The sequence below is a fragment of the Colias eurytheme genome, chromosome 18, assembly GCF_061535395.1.
Source record: "Colias eurytheme isolate Ceu_HAF_F1 chromosome 18, ilColEury1 Martin Lab GWU primary, whole genome shotgun sequence".
NCBI lineage: Eukaryota > Metazoa > Arthropoda > Insecta > Lepidoptera > Pieridae > Colias > Colias eurytheme.
In genome coordinates this window covers 9233235-9246263 of record NC_142997.1, presented here as the reverse complement: position 1 = coordinate 9246263, position 13029 = coordinate 9233235, and the positions used below count along the sequence as shown (strand labels likewise).

Below are 13029 nucleotides of genomic sequence, written 5' to 3'. Positions count from 1 at the left end.
AGCGAAACTTGGCGAATAGTGGTGCTTGCATCACTGTGTTCCGGTTTGGTGGTGAGATGAGGCCCTGAAGTAATTACTGGCACAGGAGGCATAATCCTTTAGGCCAGCAACGCACTTGTGACTCCTCTGGAGTTGCGAATGTCCATGGGCGGCGGAAATCGCTTAACATCAGGTGATCCGTATGCTCGTTTGCCCGCCTATTAAATAAAAAAAAAAAAATATAAAAAAAACACATGAGCGAGAAATTTTTAGTTATAATTTAAAATTGTAATAGGTACAGAACAGTCAGTCACTTCTTTTCATTTTATCCACATATAATTATAAATTAATCAAAATGTTGGTCACCCCTCACACGGGGGAAGAGAAACATATGTTCCTCTTTCACCGTCAATAGTGAGCCTCTTACCCCAGCTATTGTTTTTGAAGTCTAGGATTTTCAAGCGAAAGAAACTCACAATATTTAGTTGTTTCTTAACTAAAATGATTAATAAAAGAAATACTTACAGTTTTCTCCGTGTATCAGGATATTTAAAATATTTCTAGCACACTTTTATCACTAAAATATGGGTTCGCAAAAAAACGAGCGAACTTGGTGTTAGCCGAATTCGCAACTGTCAAATTTGTTTACATTTTTTGTGATGTCTGTGCTACGTAGCGACATCTACTCAAAACCGCTCAAACTAATTCGCCTTCACTTTTTTATCGACGGAAAGTACATAGTCATAAACGCTTCGGTTTACTAGTTATGGTCTCTAGGCCCTCTTCCCCCAGTGACCCTCTTACCCCACCTGACCTTAGGTAGTTAGTTGTTATTTTAATGAAAAAATATATTAAAAATGCGAAAATTGTCCTAAAATTTACGATAGTACATAAAAATTAAATTATATGTATGTAGATTTTAGATAAGTACAAAAAATATATTTTTTCGGGTAACTTTTGTAATAAAGCTTTGAATAAAAATCAGTTGCTATAAAATTTAAAACCGTGTAAATATTTATAAGGATATCCTTATTTTATCTTTATATAAATATCCCATTAATACGACTAACTTTTACCTGTCCAGATACATTTTACAAGTACTAAATGCCTATAATCAATCTCTTAGTTTCCTCAAACAAACTTCAATCAGGCTTGCAGTATTATCGGAACTTGCATCCAGTTTTCCAAACGCGATTTTACACGCATGTTACATTGATAGGCGAAGCGAGTGCGGAAAATTGGTTGCTGCTTATACTTTTCTTTTGCAAATTTTAAATTAAAAAGAAAAACTAGCAATGACTATAAAATATTTCATAATTTATTGAGAACAATCTTTATTTTATAAGGCAGATAAAGTTAATTTCAGGAATTCCTGAAAAACTGTCTGAAAGTCTTTCCTAGATTGTATTATGTATATATTTGACAACAGATGTATACATTAGTATTGCGATTTTTTTATCTTTTTGGACTTGCCTATGCGTGCAGTTTTACTCCGAGAAGAAAGAAATTGTCCCTGAAAATATTAACTTACATTCTCAAAACAACGGAGATTTTCAATTCTCTCGCAATTCTTTTAAATTGTTTGTACATCGATATCTCCATAGATTTTGAACCTATTGATTAACTTATTTAATCGCTACTGCTCTTGTTTCCGCTCCGCTACTCTCAGTTCGTAAATGGAGGAATTAGGGTCGAACCCCTCACGTTATCGATACGTCGATAGTCGTATCCAGGGTAACGCTTAGATGCTATTTTTATTAGCTTCTGTTTAAGGGGTGAATAGGATTATTTAATTAGTGTAGCAAAATTTAAATCAATGGATTAAAATATAAAGATGCGCTTGCTTATAACATATTCTGTAGTAGAAGATAGGCCACCATCTACCAGGCCCCGAAAAATTTCATGATTATTTTCGTGAGCAAAATTCGCGTACAAATTCGCGGGTAGCAACTAGTCACTAGTGACTAATAAACATTCAAATATTACACACGAAATTAACATTCGCAAGGACCGGAACGGCTCGGACCTTACGGATAATTTTATTCGTATTTTTACCGTAGATATAATCTTGATAATTCGAGCATAAATTACTTTAGAAAGTTTCATACATAAAGGTTAGCATTTAAACTTTTTTTCTTGGTCTTTAAGGTTGATGTTCCGACCGTCCCTCCATACATTTTTGATTACCTCTAAACACTTAACACAGACACTATTTCTTTAAAACTAATCATTTTATCACTTCTCTATAATGAAATGTGTGCGCGTTCGACCTTTTTAATCAATAATTTACAATATTTACTTAGAAAAACAACAGTAAAATACCGGAAAAATTTGACACTTCTACAGTAGTGTGCGTGACTTTTGCCAAGCGAAACACGACATAAAGCACGACATCTAGCGCATAGACTATATACTTATTACAGATCTAGCGCGTCAATGTCTAAACGAAAGGCGATGTTTAGACATTGACGCGCTAGATGTCGTGCATTCGCGTTCGTTATCTTATACATAATGAGCATAATTCTAATAAATCAAAGTTCTGAGTAAAAATTGAGTAATTTCATTTCCAATCGTTCAAAGAAAATAACAATAAAATAAAATAAAACTAATGACCTTAGAAACTATGTTTTTTTTTGTAAACAAACTCATTATTGTTCGTCCGTCGTAGGTCTGTAAACTGTATTGTACACTGAAGGTAAATGGTACTGTAGGTACTTTAGTTCGGCGTCGTCGTCGGCTTGATTCTTGATTTCATTGACACGCGCTATATGATTTGCGCGCGGAATTTCTTGTGTTGTGAATTTATTTTTGTATGCTATGCATTTTAATTGATTCAAATTGCAATGTTTCTCTAGTATGCATTTGAGACTATATTGTAAATTGTAATAATTGATCGTGGGTATAGTAATTAATTATTCTAATAACGCAATTAGTAATATATGTATTTTCGGTGGGATTCAAAACAAAAAATTGGCCCGTGATTTTTATGAAATTTCACCACATTGCAAATCACATCAATCATAGTTCATACACATGTATGACGAAAGTGATTAGTATTGTGGCTAACATTGACTCATCAGTTCATCCCTGAAACCAGTGATAAATCAGTACCTATATCATATTGTGTTTGAATATTTTTAAACAATGATATAAGTATACAATTATTATAAATCGGTAAACTATCAAAGTAATCACAAACTTGCAAACATTGGTAAAATGTCCAGTAGTTTATGAGCCTATTCATTACAATCAAACAAACAAACAAAGTTTTCCTCTTTTAGTCCGTTTTCTTATGGGCATGCTTGTATGGAAAGGTATACATTTTTGAGTAAAGCAATGCCATTTGGTACGAATGTTGTACTCGGCCACCTAAGCCCAAATCGCCTGGTAGCCAGCGTCTACTCCCCGGCAGAAGGGAGGGAGGGGGGGTTATAGAACAGAGCGCCCGGCGCTCGGAAAAAAAATTCTGGTGGATTCATTTGGCCCTTTGAGTCGAGTTTGGTGTCGTTATCAGGTAACTAGATGATGCCCGATTCATTCCCCATACCAGTTTTTTAGGGTTCCCTAGCAAAATATGTCACAATCTTTAAAATAATAAACTTTTGGCAGTGGCAAAATCCAAACAAACCAGTATATTTTTATATTTTTGTATGAAACTTGGTTTATAAAAAAATACTGTCTGAAAGGCCATTTCATGCAGATTATAAAAACATCAACATGTAACATATATCTTACCATTATCAATGTGAAATAAATTATAGAAAGTACAGGAACGTTCGTCAGCGCAGCGTAGGGGACGGCTAATAGACCCGAAAAATAAGCAATAACATAAAACAAAAACCAATCAAGTGCGAATCTGACTCGCCCATCGAGTGTTTCGTACTTATTTGTCCTATACCATGTTATCTTGTCTGGTAGGACCTGGTTAACTGATACACACACACTTTCGTCTTTATAATATTAGTGTGATTTTTAATCATCTTTAAATTATAAATGAAGTCAGGTAACATTGTTAAAAATAAAGATATATAATAATAGAACGTTTTTGTTTTAATAATAATGACAACCACCTCCACAATTACATAATTCGGTACATTTGAGCTGGCGTATAAAACACTTCAATCTGGAATTGCAAGATTTTACGCACCGACATCTTATCAATTCAAAGCTTCTCTTTTCTTTTTATTTCAGATGGGCAAAGAATATTTTGATTTTTTAGGTCCCTACATATATACAGCCTGTAAAACTGCCCTTAAGGTGTGTTGTTTAAGCCTTAAGGGCAGCTTCTGTGGGAGGCAAATTTTCGATTTGCCTGTCCGTTTTTGTTAAAAATTTGTTTGCGACCCTCATTTACTGTCACAGCGGGGTACAATGTGAAAAACAAACATGCACTTATAATAATTATAAAAAAATATAAGTTCTGGATAAGAGTATCCTTAAAATATTGTGACCGTCCTTACCTATCATGCATTGTAATCACAAACTTTTCAATTTCACTGTCTGCATATTTGCCACTGTAAAGTGCTTCAAATCCTCGTGTGCTATTCGGATATGCCTTCCATACCTCAAATGCATGTGTACCTATAGTTTTTTTAGACCTTCAAGCTTTGGAACACACGATATAGTAGTAGTAGCCAAAATAATGTTAAGAACAGTCGACAGATATGGCTAGTACAGAATATCATGTATTCCAAGCTAGAAGGTCTAAAAAAACTATAGGTACACATGCATTTGAGGTATGGAAGGCATATCCGAATAGCACACGAGGATTTGAAGCACTTTACAGTGGCAAATATGCAGACAGTGAAATTGAAAAGTTTGTGATTACAATGCATGATAGGTAAGGACGGTCACGATATCTTAAGGATACTCTTATCCAGAACTTATATTTTTTTATAATTATTATAAATACATGTTTATTTTTCACATTGTAGGTACCCCGCTGTGACAGTAAATGAGGGTCGCAAACAAATTTTTAACAAAAACGGACAGGCAAATCGAAAATTTGCCTCCCACAGAAGCTGCCCTTAAGGCTTAAACAACACACCTTAAGGGCAGTTTTACAGGCTGTATAATATATTTAGGGACCTAAAAAATCAAAATATTCCTTGCCCATCTGAAATAAAAAGAAAAGAGAAGCTTTGAATTGATAAGATGTCGGTGCGTAAAATCTTGCAATTCCAGATTGAAGTGTTTTATACGCCAGCTCAAATGTACCGAATTATGTAATTGTGGAGGTGGTTGTCATTATTATTAATACAAAAACGTTCTATTATTATATATCTTTATTTTTAACAATGTTACCTGACTTCATTTATAATTTAAAGATGATTAAAAATCACACTAATATTATAAAGACGAAAGTGTGTGTGTATCAGTTAACCAGGTCCTACCAGACAAGATAACATGGTATAGGACAAATAAGTACGAAACACTCGATGGGCGATTCAGACTCGCACTTGACTGGTTTTTGTTTTATGTTATTGCTTATTTTTCGGGTCTATTAGCCGTCCCCTACGCTGCGCTGACGAACGTTCCTGTACTTTCTATAATTTATTTCACATTGATAATGGTAAGATATATGTTACATGTTAATGTTTTTATAATCTGCATGAAATGGCCTTTCAGACAGTATTTTTTTATAAACCAAGTTTTATACAAAAATATAAAAATATACTGGTTTGTTTGGATTTTGCCACTGCCAAAAGTTTATTATTTTAAAGATTGTGACATATTTTGCTAGGGAACCCTAAAAAACTGGTATGGGGAATGAATCGGGCATCATCTAGTTACCTGATAACGACACCAAACTCGACTCAAAGGACCAAATGAATCCGCCAGAATTTTTTTTCCGAGCGCCGGGCGCTCTGTTCTATAACCCCCCCTCCCTCCCTTCTGCCGGGGAGTAGACACTGGCTACCAGGCGATTTGGGCTTAGGTGGACGAGTACAACATTCGTACCAAATGGCATTGCTTTACTCAAAAATGTATACCTTTTCCCATAAGAAAACGGACTATTTATAATATTAGTGTAGACAAACACTATGAATACGATCACGTATGCAAATTCGGGGATTTTCTAATTATTGCTAAATAATAATTGAATTCGTTTTGAAATACTCTATAATTTTTAGTGTATAAATAGACATTTATAATGTGGTGCTCATTTTTTTGAACTGCTAACGCTATTGTAGGTACCTATTTTCGTTGTTTTATTTCAAGTGAACACGGCCATACAATTTTGTCACGAGCCGCCTATGATTGTAGGTACTTTTGTTAGGCTCCTTCGTCGTCCGCGTCGGCTCGAAAGTTCTTGATTTCATTGTCACGCGCTATGATTTGCGCGCGGATTTTCTTGTGTTGTGAATTTATTTTTGTATTATTATTATTTTTTATTTTTTTTTTTATTTTATTGATTCAAATAAAATATTTCACTAGTATGCATTTGAGACTATATTGTATTATGTATAATTTATCGTAGGTATAGTTATTCTTATAACGCAGTTATATTTTCGGTGGGACAATTTGACCCGTGATTTTTCTGAAATATCACCACGTTGCAAATCACATCAATCATACACACGTATGACGAAAGTATAGTGGCTATAATTGACTCATCAGTTCATCACTGAAACCAGTGATAAATCAGTATATCATATTTTATTGTGTTTGAATATTTTTTAAACAACGATATTACATACAATATTATTATAAATCGGTAAACTACCAAAGTACTTCCGAATTTTCAGACAGACAAACAAGTAGTTTGAACACGCAGTTTTCTTATACTAGTAGCAAAAATCAAAACCATAATATTATGTTTACCTACTATATTTTACTAAAAGTCGAGTGCGTCGAAATCGTAAATAATAATATGTTTTTCACCTTCCTGGTTATTTTCCCATAGTAAATAGTGTTTTAGGTTTGTTGTTGTAGGTAGGAATAATTATAATTATTCTTACATGTTGGTTATGAAATGTATATTGAAATAATTTACTTTTACAAATCATTAGTGATATTAGTTTTGAGTGAAAATGCTTGGATCAGCATAATATTATATGGTACTTCAAATACATGTTTTGATAAAAAAACAATAGTGTAATAAAATAAAACTGCGTTTTATTGTAATCAATGTTGACAATTTTAAATTCCAAAATTATTGATCAATAAAATAGTTTACACCAACAAATATAACTTTTATTTTTATAACAATCGTTCATAATATAAACCGTAGCAGGTGGCGTTTTGAAGTTCTGTCTACTCATACAGAAAAATGGAAAACTTGTTTTTTTTGTAAACAATTTATTACTCATGTTGTTTGGCAACTCGAAGCGTGGTCGTCCGTCGTAGGTACTTTTGTTCGGCGTCGCGTCGTCGTCCGCGTCGGCTTGATATAAAACATTCTTGATTTCATTGACACGCGCTATGATTTGCGCGCGGAATTTCTTGTGTTGTGAATTTATTTTTGTATGCTATGCATTTTAATTGAATCAAATTGCAATATTTCTCTAGTATGCATTTGAGACTATATTGTAATAATTGATCGTGGGTAGGTATAGTAATTAATTATTCTAATAACGCAATTATATTTTCGGTGGGATTCAAAACAAAAAATTGGCCCGTGATTTTTATGAAATTTCACCACATTGCAAATTATATATTATACAATTACAATTACAATTATTATAAATCGGTAAACTATCAAAGTAATTACAAACTTGCAAAATATGCTTTTCCGAATTTTCAGACAGACACACAATTTTATTAGTTTGTTTTAGCAAAGTAGGTACCTATACCTATACGCTTACGTCGCGCGTCGCGTCGTCGAAAACGGTGCGCCCAGAAACAAACATACCTAATTCAGTTACAATCCTTTTTTTGTTCCGTAATTTATTGTATTTATTCTAATACGATTTTTTTTATTCGTCGGCCAGTTCTACTAGGTATAAAAAGATAAAATTGAAATATAATTATTGTAGCGACAGCCATATTATGTTACTATGTTAGGTTTTCGTAAATATGTTTTTCACCTTCCTGGTTATTTTCACATAATCTTATCTTCTTATATATAAAAATGAATCGCAAAATGTGTTGGTAAGCGCATAACTCGAGAACGGCTGAACCGATTTCGATAATTCTTTTTTTATTATATTCCTTGAAGTACGAGGATGGTTCTTATGTAGAGAAAACGTAAACATGTACCACGGGCGAAGCCGGGGCGGACCGCTAGTCTAATATAAAAATGAATCGCAAAATGTGTTGGTAAGCGCATAACTCGAGAACGGCTGAACCGATTTCGATAATTCTTTTTTTATTATATCCCTTGAAGTACGAGGATGGTTCTTATAGCTAGAGAGCTAGTTAGTTTAGTTTTAGTGCAGTGGCAGTGTAAATGTTGTTGTTGAGGTTATGTAAATTTAACACTTTAGTTAACTACCAAGATATAAAGAAATGAGGATAGGACACAATAACTATTGGTTGAGGTATTTATAAACTCATAATATACTTTTAAAAAAATCACGTTTTAATAAATTTCTAGAATTAAATTTGAACAGCTGATTCAAAATAGCCTAAAAAATCTTAATAATAATAATTACGCTTCACAGCAAGAAGAAATGTACCATATGTACCCGCACAAAGTCGATATTGTGTTGCCTACCGTTCGACTCAATGGCTAGGGTTGTAACTACCTTTAATAATTATTACCAAACTAATAAACCGAGTGATGCGAAATAACCATAATTCTTTTAGAGTTTGATAAAATGATCAGGCAGGTATTTTCTTTAATCCTCTGAATTCTCGGTTACTAAATTGTATCGTTGAAATTATTCTTAATCACGTAAATTTAATAAATAATCATATGGAAAACACTTTTCATTTGTTTTTTTACTTTTACGCCCAACTACTATACAATAATTACGTTGTTTCGGTATTTTGACGAGAAAACGCAGGAAACATCCGTTGTATCATTTTAGATAGATTGTATATTTTGTATCTGTAGAATTGAAATCAAAGCTATGTGTATGTTGTCTCCATTCTTTTCTTATCGGATTGTTGATCCCAATGCGAATGCGTCACTTAAATTTTATAAAAGACAAGAACATCAAAAATAAAGTGATACGTAAATATTTCACAGTGCAATATATTATGTAATTAATAATAATTATATATTTATGAAAAAATAATTACATCAGATTTAATAATAGCAATTGTTTTGAATGTACATAATATGAATAAATGATTACATCATAATAGTAATAATCACAATTGTTTTATTTCCCATTTGTTGCAACCCTAGCATATTTTCATGTAGCAGCAGAAGTACCTACACTGGCGGCGCGGCGGCATCGTGCGACATCAAAGGCATTGCCTTACTAGGTAAGTTTATAATGACTCATTTCTTTTATTATATAATTTACGTTTTACTTTTACAGAATCCGATTCAATGGATTATGAAGACGAGTCACACAACGCCATACGATAGTGATGATGAATGAACATTTCAATAAATGCATGCGTGTTTTTTTATGTTGTTTTGTAATTGTTAATTGTTTCTTAAATAAAGAAATAAACTAAATATTTCAATGATGATTTGTTATTTGCAACACAACTTTATATTTGAGATTCTTTACAAATGTATATTTAGTTTTGTATCATCAAATTTATAAATTTTATTCCATAGTTTTCAAAATTAAATGTAAATGACCATAAAAACATTAATAAAGTAAATCATTGATGTAAGGTCAGGGAACGTAATACATATATACAGGGTGTAATCGTTAAGTGTGCACAGGCGATTATTCCGTAACTATTGCAGATATCAAAAAACTTTAAACTGATATCGAAAGTACTTAACCTAATGAGTAAAATGGCCATAATAAATTTTTGAAAATAAAACGAGAAATATCCAAAAATGTTACATTAAACGCTCCCATACATTTTATTTCCCATACGTTTTGTATTCATAGCAGATTATCGAAGTGACGTCCTCATTGTGCAATACGATGAGGAGCTCTATTTGCAGTTTCGAAATGAACTTCCCTTCAAATTTGCGAAATAATTTAAGCAGAAAACCAAAAAAAGAAAGAAAACGCTAAAATCTTTCATATTAAATGTACTAGGTTGATCCAAAAGTAATGATAATTGGGTATTTCCTGTGCACATAAAAATACAAAATAACTGTTTTTTGCTTGCTCATGTACTCACTAAGTTATTACAAAAAAATCATATCAATAGGCCACGTTTCCAAGTATTTACATTAATTTGAATGTGAACCGTGCGTGCCAGAATTTTTGCCGACAAAAAGAAGAAACAACAATTCGATATTTAGAGGGTGAATTACTAAATTTTTAATGAGATCAGGATAATTTTTTGGCACGATTTGTGACCATGGACGTTACCCGGGTTCACCATGTTTATGGTGAAACCAAGAAACAATTAATGGCCTGGATGCGAGCTTCCAAAGTGACGATGAAGAAATTCAAAGTGAAAATTAGTGGGATAGATTAAAGCGGCAGTTTTTTGGGGCGCCGAAGGAATAATTCTGGTGGAATATTTTAAGAAGGTAGCCACGATGTTGGGCTCTTGCTACACAGACCATATTAAAACATTGCGGTAGGTTAGTAAGGAAAAGAGACATGGCAAACTGCGGGCTTGAATGTTGTTTCACCAAGACCACGCACCAGATCACAAAGCGTCAGTTGCAATGGCTGCCATTCAAAAATCGGCATTCCAAATGCTTGAACACCCACCCTGTTTGTTAGATCTAGCTCCTAGTTATTTCTATCTCTTTCCTCGGCTCAAGAAACACCGTCTTAGCAAAAAATTTTAAGACGATAGCGAAGAGATGGCCGCGTTGAGGGGTTTTACGGATGAAGTCAAAGTTTTTTTTTCTAAGTTTTGGAAAAAAAAAATCTAGTTAGATTATATTATATTATATTATGTATCTAGAAGACTATCTAGCGAAATATTGTAACTGTAATGACCTGGTTTAATATTGATTATCATTCTTTTGGATCAACTCATGTACATGGGATAGTCATATCTCATACTAAATGTATGGGAGGGTTTCAAGTGAATTTTTTAGATATTTCTCGTTTTATTTTTAAAAATTTATTATGGCCATTTTACTCATTAGGTTAAGTACTTTCAATATCAGTTTAAAGTTTTTTGATATCTGTTATAGTTACGGAATAATCGCCTGTGCACACTTAACGATTACACCCTGTATACATCTGACCATGTAGAAGCTAAGTCTTGTTGACTGCTGAAGTCTGTAAAGTTTTGTTGTCTGCTGAAGTCTGTACGCAATGAAAATGTCTGCCGTTTCGAAAATAAGTTTTTAAGACCCTAATAAATAAAATATATGAATGGCAGATCTGGTCAAATACTTTCAAATTGTATTTTTTTCAGCACTTTCATAAGTGTCTGCCAGAATGTTATCCGCGTGATAATGGTCTGCCATTGTTATTTTCCGATAGTAATAATAATCTATTTTCAAATATAAAAATGGCAGACGTGGTCAAATGGTTTCAAAGTTCGCCAAAAATTTCCACCTGTCTTACCTAAGCGCGCGCCCCGTCCACCACTCTGGGCTTAGTGACTCCTCATCTCATGTATAGTAGGTATAGGGGAATCAACACACAAAAATCCAGGTCTGGTCAAATACATACAGGTAGCTTTGCGCTAGCTCTCTAGCTATTACTTCTTATGGAGAGAAAACGTAAACATGTACCACGGGCGAAGCCGGGGCGGACCGCTAGTAAATAATAAATTAATAAATAGTGTATTAGATTTGTTATTGTATCTTGTATACCTACGAATAATTATTCTTACGTCTTGTTGGGAAATGTTCAAATACCTACCTATTGAAATAATTTACTGTTACAAATCATTAGTGTTATTATGTAGTTTTGAGTGAATAGGCATGGATCAGAAATTCAGAATACTAACTACTCAAATACATACATGTTTACACAACAAACACCACTGACCTCTATAACTATAAGTTATAGAGGTCAGTGTCCGTCAGTGACAAACACTATGGATACCTACGCTCGCGAATGCAAATTCGGTGATTTACTAATTATTGATACCTAGTCATTGAATTCGTTTTGAAATAGCCTGTACTTTGTAATTTTTAGTGTTATAGACATTTATAAAATGTGGTGCTCATTTTTTTGTAATCAATCATCCCGAACGCTATTGTATTTTCGTTGTTTTATTTCAAGTGAACACCTATACAATTTTGTCACGAGCCGCCTCTGGCCTCTGGGTGAAATAAACAAGTCAAATGATTTTTATTCTAATTGTATTTTGGTAGTAGTTTGTTTAGAATTTACATTACCATTGTTTAATTTTTACCTACTATATTTTACTAAAAGTCGAGTGCGCCGAAATCGTAAATATCTTTTTCACCTTCCTGGTTTTTTTCCATAGTAAATAGTGTTTTAGATTTGTTGTTGTATGAATAATTATTCTTAGCATAATATTATATTATCATAGGTATATGCTACTTCAAATACATGTTTTGATAAAAAAACAATAGTGTAATGTAATAAAATAAAACTGCGTTTTATTGTAATCAGTTTTGACATTATTTATTTCCCAAAATTACAACAAAATAGTTTACGCCAACAAATATAACTTTTATTTTTATAACAATCCTACTTGTTTTACATTCACGCCATCTAGACTTAAATCTTTATCATTTTTGTATACGTCTGTGTGTGTAAACGACCCTGTATGCAATGACAGATGTTATAATGCATTTTTTTACCGAATTGGGTGGATTTTAAGGCAATGATATGACATATTTCAATAAAATATAATATTCAGTAACCGCCATGACTATTCCTACGACCTTAATCTTTTCCAATTACGCAAAAACTCAAATAAACTAGAAATGTAGAATTCAGCGCCATCTAGCGGGACATTGGCTGGGAACAGATCGTAGCAATCACCTTAACAAGAGCATTTAACGGATATAAATTGTACTTTCACGTTTCAGTTTTAATGGTTTAGTTAGCTATAAAATACTACGTAAAACTG

General features: G+C 33.0%; 1 protein-coding gene across 1 annotated transcript in view; it reads left to right on the top strand.

Annotated features, from left to right (window-relative positions):
• The window catches only part of TTLL5 (Tubulin tyrosine ligase-like 5), a 33499-nt gene that overhangs the window by 945 nt on the left and 19525 nt on the right, over positions 1-13029 (top strand). The window lies entirely within an intron of this gene.